At 44.8% G+C, this 16187-nt stretch overlaps 1 pseudogene; it reads right to left on the bottom strand.

The window, feature by feature from the left end:
• Positions 1–1293: 1293 nt before the first annotated feature.
• LOC106580242 (peroxisomal multifunctional enzyme type 2-like) lies at positions 1294–15769 on the bottom strand (annotated as a pseudogene).
• Between the last annotated feature and the right edge of the window lie 418 nt (positions 15770–16187).

The following is a 16187-nucleotide window of genomic DNA, read 5'->3' as shown; positions in this document are numbered from 1 at the left end:
GAAAGCAGGTTCACACCGAGCACGTGACAGACGTGACAGAGTCTGGAGACGCCGTGGAGAACGTTCTGCTGCCTGCAACATCCTCCAGCATGACCGGTTTGGTGGTGGGTCAGTCATGGTGTGGGGTGGCATTTCTTTGGGGGGCCGCACAGCCCTCCATGTGCTCGCCAGAGGTAGCCTGACTGCCATTAGGAACCGAGATGAGATCCTCAGACGCCTTGTGAGACCATATGCTGGTGCGGTTGGCCCTGGGTTCCTCCTAATGCAAGACAATGCTAGACCTTATGTGGCTGGAGTGTGTCAGCAGTTCCTGCAAGAGGAAGGCATTGATGCTATGGACTGGCCCGCCCGTTCCTCAGACCTGAATCCAATTGAGCACATCTGGGACATCATGTCTCGCTCCATCCACCAACGCCACGTTGCACCACAGACTGTCCAGGAGTTGGAGGATGCTTTAGTCCAGGTCTAGGAGGAGATCCCTCAGGAGACCATCCGCCACCTCATCAGGAGCATGCCCAGGCGTTGTAGGGAGGTCATACAGGCACATGGAGGCCACACACACTACTGAGCCTCATTTTGACTTGTTTTAAGGACATTACATCAAAGTTGAATCAGCCTGTAGTGTGGTTTTCCACTTTAATTTTGAGTGTGACTCCAAATCCAGACCTGCATGGGTTGATAAATTGGATTTCCATTGATTATTTTTGTGTGATTTTGTTGTCCGCACATTCAACTATGTAAAGAAAAAAGAATTTAATAAGAGTATTTCATTCATTCAGATCTAGGATGTGTTATTTTAGTGTTCCCTTTATTTTTTTGAGCAGTGTATTATATATAATTATATATATATATATATATATATATATATATATATATATATATATATATATATATATATATATATATATATATATATAAATTACAAACATTTCTAAAAACATGTTCGTTGTCATTATGGGGTATTCTGTGTAGATTGAGGATTTTTTGTATTTATTTAATACATTTTAGAAGAAGGCTAACGTAACAAAATGTTGATTAAGTCAAGGGGTCTGAATACTTTCTGAATGCACAGTATTACAATCTATGGTGAGACAGCGTCGAGTCCCAGCCCTTGGCTCCAGTCAGCGCTGTGTTCAAACTGTTCTCTGTCTGGCAGTGTCCTCTCAAACTTTGTCTCTCTCTGTCATTAGTGACGACTTCCTTGTGATCCATGCCCGGGATGACTTCAACACCCTCCACGGCACCACCCCCTACACCCACAGCAGCCCAGGGACACCCATCAACATGCCCTGGCTAGGGAGCCTGCAGACAGGGAGAGTGCTGTGGTGAGGCACATGGTGCTTTTGCTCTGGTTCCTTGTTTTTACCACTGATATACAGCACAACACAATGCAGTAAATTCTACAAATTCTACATTACCAAAAGTTTGTGGACACATGCTCGTTGAACATATCATTCCAAAATTCATGGGCCTTCATATGGAGTTGATCCCCCTTTTGCTGCTATAACAGCCTCCACTCTTCTGGGAAGGCTTTCCACTAGATGTTGGAACATTGCTGCGAGGACTTGCTTCTGATGTTGGGCGATTAGGCCTGGCTCGCAGTCGGTGTTCCAATTCAGTGGGGTTGAGGTCAGGACTCTGTGCAGGCCAGTCAAGTTCTTCCACACTGATCTCGACAAACCATTTCTGTATGGACCTCGCTTTGTGAACGGAGGCATTATCATACTGAAACAGGAAAGGACCTTCCCCAAACTGTTGCCACAAAGTTGGAAGCACAGAATCGTCTAGAATGTCTCTGTATGCTGTAGCATTAAGATTGCTCTTCACTGTAACTAAGGGGCCTAGCCAGAACCATTATTCCTCCTCCACCAAACTTTACAGTTGGCATGCATTCAGGCTGGTAGCGTTCTCCTGGTATCCGCGAAACCCAGATTCGTTCGTTGGACTGCCAGATGGTGAAGCGTGATTCATCACTCCAGAGAACGTTTCCACTGTTCCAGAGTCCAATGGCGGTGAGCTTTACACCACTCTAGCCGACGCATTGCATTGCGCATTAGTATCTTAGGCTTGTGTGCGGAAACCCATTTTATGAAGCTCCCAACAAACAGTTCTTGTGCTGACGTTGCTTTCAGAGGCAGTTTGGAACTCGGTATTGATCGTTGCAACCGAGGACAGACAATTTTTTTACGCGATACGCGCTTCAGCACTTGGCGGTCCCGTTATGTGAGCTTGTGTGGCCTACCACTTCGCAGCTGAGCCATTGTTGCTCCTAGACGTTTCCACTTCCCAATAACGTAGGCACAAGAACTGTTTGTCGGGAGCTCCATGAAATGGTTTTCCATGGCCTTAGCAGCCGCACACAAGCCTAATATCACCATGCGCAATGCCAAGCGTCATCTGGGGTGGTGTAAAGCTCATCGCCATCGGACTCTGGAGCAGATGAAACGCGTTCTATGGAGTGATGAATCACGCTTCACCATCTGGTAGTCCGACAGACAAATCTGGTTTTGGTGGATGCCAAGAGAACGCAACCTGCCCCAATGCATAGTGCAAATTGTAAAGTTTGGTGGAGGAGAAATAATGGTGTGGGGCTGTTTTTCATGGTTCAGTCTAGGCCCCTTAGTTCCAGTGAAGGGTGATCTTAACACTACAGCATTCCAATTACATTGTAGACTATTCTGTGCTTCTAACTTTGTGGCAACAGTTTGGGGAAGGTCCTTTCCGGTTCCAGCATGACAAAGCGAGGTCCATAAAGAAATTGTTTTTCGAGATCTGTGTGGAAGAACTTGGGACACCGTCTGCGAGGCAGGCCTAATCGCCCAACATCAGTGCCCGACCTCACTAATGCTCTTGTGGCTGAATGGAAGCAAGTCCCTGCAGCGATGTTCCAACATCTAGTGGAAAACCTTCCCAGAAGAGTGGAGGCTGTTATAGCAGCAAAGGGGGGACCAACTCCATATTAATGCCCATAGTTTTGGAATGGTATGTTCGATGAACAGCTGTTCACATATTTTTGGTGATGTAGTGAACGTCCTGTGTGGTTTGACAGATAGCGATACCGTTGTTTTTGTTGTTGTGATATTTTAATTTGATTTTTTTACATACTGTACATTGCCTTCAGTAAATTATCTCATAGCTCATAGATAATATATCCATTTATAAAGTGACCAATGATTCGAGTCTGTATGTAGGCAGCAGCCTCTCCGTGTTAGTAATGGCTGTTCAAGTCTGATGGCCTTGAGATTGAAGCTGTTTTGATGCACCTGTACTGACCTCGCCTTCTGGATGGTAGCGGGGTGAATAGGCAGTGGCTCAGGTGGATGTTGTCCTTGATGATCTTTTTGGCCTTCCTGTGACATCGGGTGCTGTAGGTGTCCTGGAGGGCATGTAGTTTGCTCACGGTGATGCGTTGTGCAGACCGCACCACCCTCTGGAGAGCCTTGCTGTTGATGGTGGTGCAGTTGTCGTACCAGGCGGTGATTCAGCCCGACAGGATGCTCTCAATTGTGCATCTGTGAAAGTTTGTGTGGGTTTTAGGTGACAAGCCAAAGATGTTAGTACGTTCTGAGGGTTGAGCTTCTCCTGCACTACCTCCATTAAATCCTCATTGGATACAGTAATTGTCACGTCTGTTTTGCCACTGTATGGGCCTTTTTATGAAAGGCACCAGAATACAGTCTTGTCTGACAACTCAGGAAGGATTTCTGCGGAGTCATCAGCAGCATGTAAGTCCACGTAGGCACCTGACAAGATCACAGCACCGCTGTGTTTGACCTGTGTATATTCTGTATCGCATGCAAAGAGATTACTGGACTTCATTTGGGTCATTCTATCATTCTCAATGGATCGCTACTAACTTCTAGCACAACCATAATAAACTGCTTACTTTGCACAATGTGAATTATGTTTCCTTCTTTACACATCTGTCTGTAGGGACTGGCCCGGTAGCACTGGCTTTATAAAGCGAACCTGAGGGATATGGTAGTGACCAGGAAAAAGCAGTAGTTTAAAAACATAGTTAGGACATATAAATGTTTACATTTTAGTCATTAAGCAGAGGCTCATTTCCAGAGCAATTTACAGTTAGTGCATTCCTTTTTAAGGTAGCTAGGTACGTCAACCATCTCACAGTCATAAGTAAGACTTTGCTTAATATAGCAACTATTAGAAAAGTCAGTGCTGGTTTAAAAAAAAAGATGGAAAAAAAGGCAAGTTAGTGCAAGAAAAAGTTAACAAAGGGTAGGGTGTTTTTTATTTTTTTCTTGGTTAAGTGCCCAGCTTCCACAGATGTACTATCTTAATTTGACCGGTTTCTCACAGAAGGAAAATAATCCTGCAGCAACAGGAAATGTGAATTATGTGGATTACCGGTGTAATTAATGGACATTTTGTTGGGGTTGATACATTTTTACTTAGGATAAATCAGGTCTGACATTTTTAAGTCAAAATTACAAACTTCAGAAGCCTTTTTAAACCTCAAATCCACTACAATTTGAAATTCCTGCTCCCAGGAAAGTTCTCTGTGATAGAGTGATCGAATTAAACGCAGAAATCCAGTAGAAATCCACTTTTTTCGAGGTGAAAGATGATAGATAGCCAGAGCTTACCCATGATGTTGCACTGTGATTGAAGTCAATAAGTCATTGTTTTAGTCAAAAGTATGATATATTTGGTCTTGAAGTGACAAATCTGAACTGCCCACTTCGTGCAAATCCGTGTGAATGCGGTGTCTTTTTCTATGACATACAAATTATTATTTTCAGTTTCATTTCTGGGGTTTTATTGAATACACCAGCATGGCATTGTTTATTTAAATCAGATAGAGCAAATTAAATGAGCCAAACAGCCTTGTGTCCACTTGGCTACCTAAGCCATGGAGCAAATTTAAACCAGAAAATGTATCCGAAATGTTCATAATCCATTGGATAATGTCAATTTTCACATTTATGAGCTAGTCTGTATTAAACAAATTATACAGAACCAGTCAACATTTAGGACACACCTACTCATTCAAGGAATTTTCTTTATTTTTACTATTTTCTACATTGTAGAATAATAGTGAAGACATCAAAGCTATGAAATAACACATATGGAATCATGTAGTAACCCAAAAAGTATTAAACAAATCAAAATATATTTTATATTTGAGATTCTTCAAAGTAGCAACCCTTTGCATTGAAGACAGCTTTGCACACTCTTGGCATTCTCTCAACCAGCTTCACCAGGAATGCTTTTCCAACAGTCTTGAAGGAGTTCCCACATTTGCTGAGCACTTGTTGGCTGCTTTTCCTTCACTCTGCGGTCCAACTCATCCCAAGCCATCTCAAATGGGTTGAGGTTGGGTGATTTTGGAGGACCTGCCCTCCACAATGTCATGTCACTCAGTTTAGAAATATCCTACGTTTAGAAATATCCTACAGTGATGATACTGATTCGATATGGGCCCATATCTAGCCAATATGGGCACTTGTTTGATGCTTGAAAAATACATTTGGCCAGGGTACTAGTAGTACTTAATCTACTCACTTAAATAGAAGACCCAAACATAAATAAATACACACCTGGTTCTTTGTGGTGTCGGTCATAACTGCATCAAGGGCTCTGTTTGGAGGTGCCACTGTGCGCTGAAAGAGACATTAGGTTTAAAGAAGATGGTAGATATCAACCATTTTGTTCTAGAAAAATAATGGTACTTCTGAAATGTCACAGATTGGAAGAGTTACCATTGCTTTATCAGATGTTCTCTTTCCTCCAAAGCCACCAGCCCCCACGATAAACAGTGAGTACTGGTTGTAGAACACCAACTCTTTCCCACTGTACGTGTGGACTGTGGAGAAAGACAGCTATGTTGTCATAATGTTCAGAGTCACCAATAATGAGAAATGATAAAGACCTTCCACACGACAAGTAGAGAAAATATTATTTCAGCTTTTGCTGAAAGAATCTCTAGATTGCATATATTTGATTGCCCTTCAAATCTTACATTCCTCCACTATTTGTTTAAAGAATCAAACCGAGTCATTTCTCTGCTCATCTCATGCAACCCTGTGGAACATCAAACAAAAATAGTAATTCTCAATATATACCTCAACAGAAACTCAACACAATTTTCACTCTAATTATCAGGGAAAGGGAAGAGTAACACAACTAACCATCCAGGAGAATGACTGCTCCAGATCCTTTGTCTAACACATCTGCGACTGCAGCCTGAGAGGTCAGATTTCCTGCAAATGCAGACAAAACCATTTCAAATCACAGGCTTTTGTCAGCAGAAAAATGATGTTGTGCTCAGAGATACTTAGAATCTGTAATGGGACATACCCAAAGTGGGTAATGGAAAAGCTCCAGCTACTGCTCTCCATGCAACAACTGCGAGAGAGTGACAATATCAGAACGAACAAAGGTGAGTTCATAGATAATTACATAGCGGTTTCAGTATTTCCCATTCCGTTTCAAGCAATATAACATTTTAAGCTATCAAAATGCATGATTTACCCACTGAATTAACTGTGCGCAAACAGCAACACTATAAGTGCTCTTCAGTGTATTAAACCAATAGATGGTTGCCAATACTGTGTCGGATGAGTGTTTCCTGGAGCTTTTACCCTGGTGAGGTCAAAGTTGAGTCCAGGCACGGAGCCCAGCCCTAGATCATGGCCGCCTGGGAGGGGATGACACAGAAGGTAGGCAGACAGCTGAAGTCCTCGTTGCCCTCATACAGGAACTTGAGGTGGTCCTTGGTGGACAGGCCCACTCCCAGGTCGTACAGGATGCATTGAGCTTGGGAGTAGCTGAAGGATGACTCTGGAAGCTTCTGTCCCACCACCTCCATCTGAAGGGGAAGCACAGCTAAAATCAGCACAGTATGAAGTGACATGAGCCATGATGTTACTCATCATTGCCTTTAGACAGAACCAGGCCCTGTAGGCCAGCTGGGGACACACTGACTGACATCAGCCAGAGAGAGTTTGACTTGGCCACTTGGCTTCAGAAAGACACTCCAAACAGACAAACATGTGTCTTTGAAGACATTGGTCCACAGTAGGAGACCACATAGCATCATTATGGGGCCATCTGTCACCAACAGGCACAATGTCACTTCATTCCAGCCCAGTACGGTTGACCTCTCCACTCACAGGACTGATCCCAGATGCAGCAGTGGCGGCAATAGCGCTGGTGGGGTTGGGGACAATTCCCTCATCAGTCTCCACTCGACAGCACCTCCCCCAACGTGGCCAGTGACTCTTAACCGGCAACAGGGAAGAGAGGAGACTAATTACAGTCACTCAATAAAGTTGTTATAGAACAAAGTACTCTTATAAAAGGTACAAATAAGGAGCACTACAAAGTCATGGTAATGAGGCACTCTTTGGGAGACTGCCACCTCCATGCTGCTGCTACACATCCAAGGGCAAGCCGAGGGAGAGAGAAGAGAGAATAATGATGAACACTTGCCATGTTCTCGTCTCTGCCTGACCCCTAAGGCGCACTGCACCGCTATATATGGTACTGTACTTTTCCCTTTGTTCAAAGATGGGGGGACTGGTGGTGGTGTAATTTACATTCCGTGTCATAGCAGCACAAGCCAATGTGTTTGTTCACTGGAAAGCTAGCTTGTTGTCTCTTCTCTCATCGGTTTGTGCCCTGATGCTCCTCTATCTTAGTTTACACTTCAGCATACTGTTTAGAACTTGGACCTTCTCCAATGAAATCAGTTTCAGTACAGTGCCTCAATGGTTACAACATCAAAAGAGTTCTGGCATTCGCTGCAGGTGGAATATTATTGAGATGTTTGATTTAAATCTACCTATTCATTTTCTACATTTTGCACTACTGTTTGAAAAAACATATGTTGGTTTGAATTCAATATATCCATGTATTAGTCAACGGCAATTATCAGTAACATATCTGGCAGAGGCAAAATATGGCGTAGGTGTTATGGTCTAAGGACTGCGTGAGTTTGTTACCACTAATGTTGGCAGGTTTGGTGGCGTTGGTGAAGTCACAGATGTTGTCCCACTGGTCTCGCACTGACTCAGGAGACATGCCCTGGTTCTTGTGCCTCACGATGCGGCCCTGGGAACGCTCCCATCGCACTACACACACACGCACATTTGTGGAAATTGAATATTGTAGAACGATGCAAATACTCCCAAAGGAGAATAATAAATTCGACAGACATTTTCCAATCCAGCCAGCCCCAACCTGAACAGGAAGAGAACATTAAAAGAATAATCAGTAAACATTCAGAGTAAGACGAAAGGCATAGCGAACAGGTGATACATTTCTCTTTCAAACCTCCAACAGGCCCCCATTTTCTTGACACTGCTCATGAGACAGCCATAGAACAAGGGGGAAATGTATTCGGCTTTCAAGGACTCCAAGAGATCTATGACAGAAAAAGTATAGTAGTTAGTTGCTAATATTATGACATGACAGAGTATACAAATCATGATGATAAGCCAGCCCTTTGTTTTGATATAAAACATTATTTTATTGAATCTGTCTCTTAAACTCTAGGGAAATCAAGGTTACTGACATATGGGACAATATCACACTCGGCTTTCATACTGGGTATAAAAGGACATCACGTGGCAGATGCCAAGAAGGAAATCACAGATGCCAGTCTGCCAAGCAGAGGCATCCAAAAAATCTACGACGCCTCAGTAAATGCTCAATCCACAAATCAACAAGGTCATTTTTCAGAGTGTATGATTGATTCATCTCTATTTACTCATTTTGTGCATACATTTGTTTGACAATAGCAGTTGACTTCAAGTAGCACATTTACATGTCGATATTAATTGTAACACATGGAATATTGCATAATTATGCAACAGATCAACTCAAATCATTGAGCCTTAATAAGATGACAGTAATATGTGCTGCTCAGCCTGTTTTTAGAGACGTTTCTCAGCGACTCCTCTGACCTGGCGGCAAAACAGTCTCTGTGAGGCGCGAGCCCGCGGTCGGGGTGATGGTGTTATAGTGGATATTGTGCTTTTGACCCTTGATGGCCAGGGTGTTGGCCAGTCATAGCTTCGCCGCGCTGTAGTTCGCCTGCCCAAAATTGCCATAGATGCCAGCAGCCAATGATGTCATAATGATCCTGGGCACAGACAGGGCACCGTGAAATGTCAGTTTAATTCAGTGCGACAGTGTTGAATCAATGTGCCACGGCTGGTGCAGTCGCGCAGCAATAACAAGAAAACACAATATGACACAGCAACTGCAAAGAAATCAGACCGCTTCACTGCCTGCCAAAAGCCAACAACGACCACAAAAAACATTTTTAGGGCCGTTTTGTCACTCATTCTTGGTGCCATTGCTGCAAATCAGAGGGGATCATAAGGATGGATTTTGCTATATGAATCTGTAAAGAAAGGGCCTGGAGTGGAGTGCCGCAGGTACTGCAGGATTTTGTTCCAACTAAGCACCACACCAGGGGTGTGTTCAGTTTCCTTTAACAATTGCTACTCTACGGTAGGGTTTGTACTGAATGACACGTTTTTCCAAAACGTTCTTGTACGTTTTTGAAAAAAAACTGTGATACGTTTGCGCCGTGCCAAGGTGTGGCTTGAAGCAATGAATGACGTATTTCAAGGGCAGCAGTGCATTTTGAACCCACAACCCAACCCTGTTATTTACATTTTAGTCATTTAGCAGACACTCTTATCCAGAGCAACTTACAGTAGTGAATACATACATATCATACATTTCATTTTCATTTCATGCATTTTCTTTTCTTTTTTTCTTTTGTACTGGCCCCCCGTGGGAATCGAACCCACAACCCTGGCGTTGCACACACCATGCTCTACCAACTGAGCCACAGGGAAGGCCCAGTACAGCACAGTTTCCGATCAATTGAACGTTCTATTACGTTTTTATGTACTGAACACAGCCCTGACCAACTGAGCTAATTGATCAATTCAGTGATTGCCTAAATTCAACACACCTGGTCTTCCAGGTTGGTTAAATCAAAAACATGAAGTGTCTGCAGCACTCCAGGACCAGGGTTGCCTAGCCCTGCTCTATACTCTGTACCTGTCATTGCCTAATTGCTTTCTGAAAATATTTATTATTATTATTTTTTTTTAAATTAGGATCCCAATTAGCTAATGCCGTAACGCTAGCTAATCTTCCTGGGGTTCAACACCAATTAACAAGACATTACAAACAACCATAAATCAAGACTTCCCAAACATTCAACAAGTAGACAATACAGACAATTAAAATACCTGACAGGATACCTGACATTCAGTTGATGCTTTCTATTTCCTATCCAGTCATATGGTCTATCACATTAGATGTTCTTTTATTTTTTTCTTGAAGGTGGATTTACTTTTTCCCCTGAGAAATATGGATTGGTAAAGAGTTCCATTCAGCTATGGTTTATATAAAACTATAGATTTAAGGCAATTTGTCCTTGGCTTGGGTTGTCTTAGCTGCCCTGAATTTGCCTGTCTGGTTGTAATGCGTGTTGCTAGTATGTACTAACTGGCTAATCAACCCATAGGCACTCAATTGAATAGGTGACAGCATGGCACAGGCCATACAAACGCTCCACACCGCGTGGCCGCTGCCGCTCTAACCTGGTGGTCCCAGCGCGCACGACCCACGTGGAGTTCCAGGTCTCCGGCAGCCTCTGGAACTGCCGGTCTGCGGCCAACAAGGCTGAGTTCATCTCAGCCTATGCTACCCTCCAGTCCCTAGACTTCCTGGCGCTGACAGAAACATGGATCACCACAGATAACACTGCTACTCCTACTGCTCTCTCCTCGTCTGACTACGTGTTCTCGCATACCCCTAGAGCATCGAGCCAGCGGGGTGGTGGCACTGGAATCCTCATCTCTCCCAAGTGGACATTCTCTCTTTCTCCCCTGACCCATCTGTCTATCTCCTCATTTGAATTCCATGCTGTCACAGTTACCAGCCCTTTCAAGCTTAACATCCTTATCATTTATCGCCCTCCAGGTTCCCTTGGAGAGTTCATCAATGAGCTTGACGCCTTGATAAGTTCCTTTCCTGAGGATGGCTCACCTCTCACAGTTCTGGGTGACTTTAACCTCCCCACGTCTACCTTCGACTCATTCCTCTCTGCCTCCTTCTTTCCACTCCTCTCCTCTTTCGACCTCACCCTCTCACCTTCCCCCCTACTCACAAGGCAGGCAATACGCTTGACCTCATCTTTACTAGATGCTGTTCTTCCACTAATCTCATTGCAACTCCCCTCCAAGTCTCCGACCACTACCTTGTATCCTTTTCCCTCTCGCTCTCATCCAACACTTCTCACTCTCCCCCTACTCGGATGGTATTGCGCCGTCCCAACCTTCGCTCTCTCTCTCCCGCTACTCTCTCCTCTTCCATCCTATCATCTCTTCCCTCTGCTCAAACCTTCTCCAACCTATCTCCTGATTCTGCCTCCTCAACCCTCCTCTCCTCCCTCTCTGCATCCTTTGATTTCCTCTGTCCCCTATCCTCCAGGCCGGCTCGGTCCTCCCCTCCTGCTCCGTGGCTCGACGACTCACTGCGAGCTCACAGAACAGGGCTCCGGGCAGCCGAGCGGAAATGGAGGAAAACTCGCCTCCCCTGCGGACCTGGCATCCTTTCACTCCCTCCTCTCTACATTTTCCTCTTCTGTCTCTGCTGCTAAAGCCACTTTCTACCACTCTAAACTCCAAGCATCTGCCTCTAACCCTAGGAAGCTCTTTGCTACCTTCTCCTCCCTCCTTAATCCTCCTCCCCCCCCCCCCTCCTCCCTCTCTGCGGATGACTTCGTCAACCATTTTGAAAAGAAGGTTGACGACATCCGATCCTCGTTTGCTAAGTCAAACGACACTGCTGGTCCTGCTCACACTGCCCTACCCTGTGCTTTGACCTCTTTCTCCCCTCTCTCTCCAGATGAACTCTCGCGTCTTGTGACGGCCGGCCGCCCAACAACCTGCCCACTTGACCCTATCCCCTCCTCTCTTCTCCAGACCATTTCCGGAGACCTTCTCCCCTACCTCACCTCGCTCATCAACGCATCCTTGACCGCTGGCTACGTCCCTTCCGTCTTCAAGAGAGCGAGAGTTGCACCCCTTCTGAAAAAAACCTACACTCGATCCCTCCGATGTCAACAACTACAGGCCAGTATCCCTTCTTTCCTTTCTCTCCAAAACTCTTGAACGCGCCGTGCTTGGCCAGCTCTCTTGCTATCTCTCTCAGAATGACCTTCTTGATCCTAATCAGTCAGGTTTCAAGACTGGGCATTCAACTGAGACTGCTCTTCTCTGTGTCACGGAGGCTCTCCGCACTGCTAAAGCTAACTCCCTCTCCTCTGCTCTCATCCTTCTAGACCTATCTGCTGCCTTTGATACCGTGAACCATCAGATCCTCCTCTCCACCCTCTCCGAGCTGGGCATCTCTGGCACCGCGCACGCTTGGATTGCGTCCTACCTGACAGGTCGCTCCTACCAGGTGGCGTGGCGAGAATCTGTCTCCGCACCACGTGCTCTCACCACTGGTGTCCCCCAGGGCTCTGTTCTTGGCCCACTCCTATTCTCGCTATACACCAAGTCACTTGGCTCTGTCATATCCTCACATGGTCTCTCATATCATTGCTATGCAGATGACACACAATTAATCTTCTCCTTTCCCCCTTCTGACAACCAGGTGGCGAATCGCATCTCTGCATGTCTGGCAGACATATCAGTGTGGATGACGGATCACCACCTCAAGCTGAACTCTCGGCAAGACGGAGCTGCTCTTCCTCCCGGGGAAGGACTGCCCGTTCCATGATCTCGCCATCACGGTTGACAACTCCCTTGTGTCCTCCTCCCAGAGTGCTAAGAGCCTTGGCGTGACCCTGGACAACACCCTGTCGTTCTCCACCAACATCAAGGCGGTGACCCGATTCTGTAGGTTCATGCTCTACAACATTCGCAGAGTACGACCCTGCCTCACACAGGAAGCGGCGCAGGTCCTAATCCAGGCACTTGTCATCTCCCGTCTGGATTACTGCAACTCGCTGTTGGCTGGGCTCCCTGCCTGTGCCATTAAACCCCTACAACTCATCCAGAACGCCGCAGCCCGTCTGGTGTTCAACCTTCCCAAGTTCTCTCACGTCACCCCGCTCCTCCGCTCTCTCCACTGGCTTCCAGTCGAAGCTCGCATCCGCTACAAGACCATGGTGCTTGCCTACGGAGCTGTGAGGGGAACGGCACCTCCGTACCTTCAGGCTCTGATCAGGCCCTACACCCAAACAAGGGCACTCCGTTCATCCACCTCTGGCCTGCTCGCCTCCCTACCTCTGAGGAAGCACAGTTCCCGCTCAGCCCAGTCAAAACTGTTCACTGCTCTGGCACCCCAATGGTGGAACAAGCTCCCTCACGACGCCAGGACAGCGGAGTCAATCACCACCTTCCGGAGACACCTGAAACCCCACCTCTTCAAGGAATACCTGGGATAGGATAAAGTAATCCTTCTAACCCCCCCCTTAAAAGATTTAGATGCACTATTGTAAAGTGGTTGTTCCACTGGATATTATAGGTGAATGCACCAGTTTGTAAGTCGCTCTGGATAAGAGCGTCTGCTAAATGACTAAAATGTAAATGTAATGTAAATGTAATGTAATATGGTGAGAATTCAAACCAAGCTTTCAGAAGGCAAGATTAAGCAATTGCTATGTTGCAGTTTAGCTTCCGTCCCTCTCCTCACCCCTACCTGGGCTTGAACCAGGGACCCTCTGCACACATCAACAACAGCAACCCTCAAAGCATCGTTACCCATCTCTCCACAAACACCCTTGCAGAGCAAGGGGAACAACTACTTCAAGGTCTCAGAGCGAGTGACGTCACCGATTGAAACGCTATTAACGCGCACCCCGCAAACCAGCTAGCCATTTCACATCAGTTACACTTATGCCTATCCCTACAGGAGTGCCTAGGGGGTAATTTGGATTTCAGCAGAGGAGTCTGCTCTATTTCCTTTTACATAGGCAACATGGTGCTGGGTCTGACCGTTGACCTTTACTGTACAGTACATTACTTCCCAAACTTCTGGTTCTTCATGTGGTTCCAGGCAGCTCTAGTGACCATGAAGGAGCCTCTCAGGTGAAGTCTATGGATGAGGTCTGAAATACAGGGAACGAATGTTGCATTAAATCAAATGAAATCAAATTGTATTAGTCACATGCGCCGAATACAAAAGGTGTAGACCTTACAGTGAAATGCGTACTTACGAGCCCCTAACCAACAATGCAGTTTTAAAAAATACGGATAAGAATAAGAAATAAAAGTAACGATCACTGGTGGTTATCCTGATCTAGGATCAGTTTTGCCTTTCAGATCCTAATGAATAAGGTGATATGGACAGGGGGGACCTAAACATAGATCAGCACTCCTACTCTGAGACACTTTACGGATACAGGCCCTGGTCAATCTCATTACTACTTAGACCGCAACTATATTTGTCAACCTGTTGTATTCGGCGCATGTGACTAATAACATTTGATTTGATTTTGAATTATTTATAACTTGTCAGAAATGTCCAGATCAACTAGCCCATGTCAGCTAAAGGTTTTTTTATGAGGTTTTTTTTAGCCCATAGATATTGTTGTGATTTTTTGGTCACTGAAATATCACATGAATACACATTAGACATGGAAAAATGTATAGAATTGCAAGACAATTTGTTTTAAAACTGCAACATTTTCTTTGCACCATGACAAGAAATAAGCTTTAAACCTGCAAAATTCTCTCCACCAACAAGAAGGGAGTGAACAGTTTGTGTCATGAAGGTCATTAACTGTGTGTGGAGAAGACATTTTGAAATTGCGCCTGGTGTAGTATTCTTACACTCAATAGTAAATTGAGACCCGATTCAGTTCCAGAAAAAAAAGCGACCGCTAATGTTGCTTATGCCTGGAACCGGCACTGACTTTAATACAGTACCTTCAGAAAGCATTCACAACACTTTACTTTTCCACATTTTGTGTTAGAGTCTGAATTTAAAATGTATTAAATATACATTTTGGGTCACTGATCTTCATACAATACCCCATAATATCAAAGTGAAATTTGGTTTGTAGAACATTTTAGAAATGAATAACAAATTAAAAGCTTTAATGTCTTGATTCAATAAGTAACGGCATTGAGTTTCCTGAAAATCTAAACAAAACCATAGAGACCCATTCGGCTTAGGTACTAAAATACAGGGTGAACTCCATGTACTGTTGCCATGTTTTGCAATGCCTTGTTCAAGCATGAACTCCACCTCACTGCAGAGCTTCTCTCTCTTTTTAGGATTCACTCGATAGGCATGTTGTTTGATTAGGGCAGAGTCCCCAACATCAATGTCATGCTTTAGTTACATTTGTCTGAGTTGGCACATCTGAGAATAAACCCTGATATTCTAAAAGCAGTACAACAATGTTGCCTTTTTCTAACAACACATACAGTTGACCGGGGCAGCTCTAGCAGGGCAGACATCTGACATACTGACTTGTTGGAAAGGTGGCATCCTATGGCGGTGCTACATTGAAAGTCACTGAGCTCTTTAGTAAGGCCATTCTACTGCCAATGTTTGTCTATGGAGATTGCAATGCTGTGTGCTCGATTTTATACATCTGTCAGAAAAACAGCTTTTTCTCTTTCTCATTTTTCTGTTTCAACTTAGGCCACTGAGAGACAATGTGTCCTTTCTCACGGCAGTAACGACAAACTGGCAGATCTAAAAAAACTCTTCTCTCACGATCTTTATCTTTGGGCAGTGTAGAAAAAGACTGCATCCTCGTAGTAGGAGGTGACTTTTCTGGATTGCTTTTGCCGTAAGGATGCAGCTAGCAACTGGAACGGGCTGCAACAAACACTCAAACTGGACAGTTTTATCTCAATCTCTTCATTCAAGGACTCAATCATGGACACTCTTACTGACAGTTGTGGCTGCTTTGCATGATGTATTGTTGTCTGTACATTCTTGCCCTTTGTGCTGTTGTCTGTGCCCAACAATGTTTGTACCCTGTTTTTGTGCTGCTGCCATGTTGTGTTGCTACCATGTTGTTGTCATGTTGTGTTGCTACCATGTTGTTGTCATGTTGTCGTCTTAGGTCTCTCTTTATCTAGTGTCATGTTGTGTTGCTGCCATGCTATGTTGTCGTCTTAGGTCTCTCTTTATGCAGTGTTGTGTTGTCTCTCTTGTCGTGATGT

This window comes from Salmo salar, chromosome ssa20 (assembly GCF_905237065.1).
Source record: "Salmo salar chromosome ssa20, Ssal_v3.1, whole genome shotgun sequence".
Classification (NCBI taxonomy): Eukaryota; Metazoa; Chordata; class Actinopteri; order Salmoniformes; family Salmonidae; genus Salmo; species Salmo salar.
The sequence above is the reverse complement of the archived record's forward strand: the minus strand, read 5'-3'. Positions and strand labels throughout refer to the sequence as shown.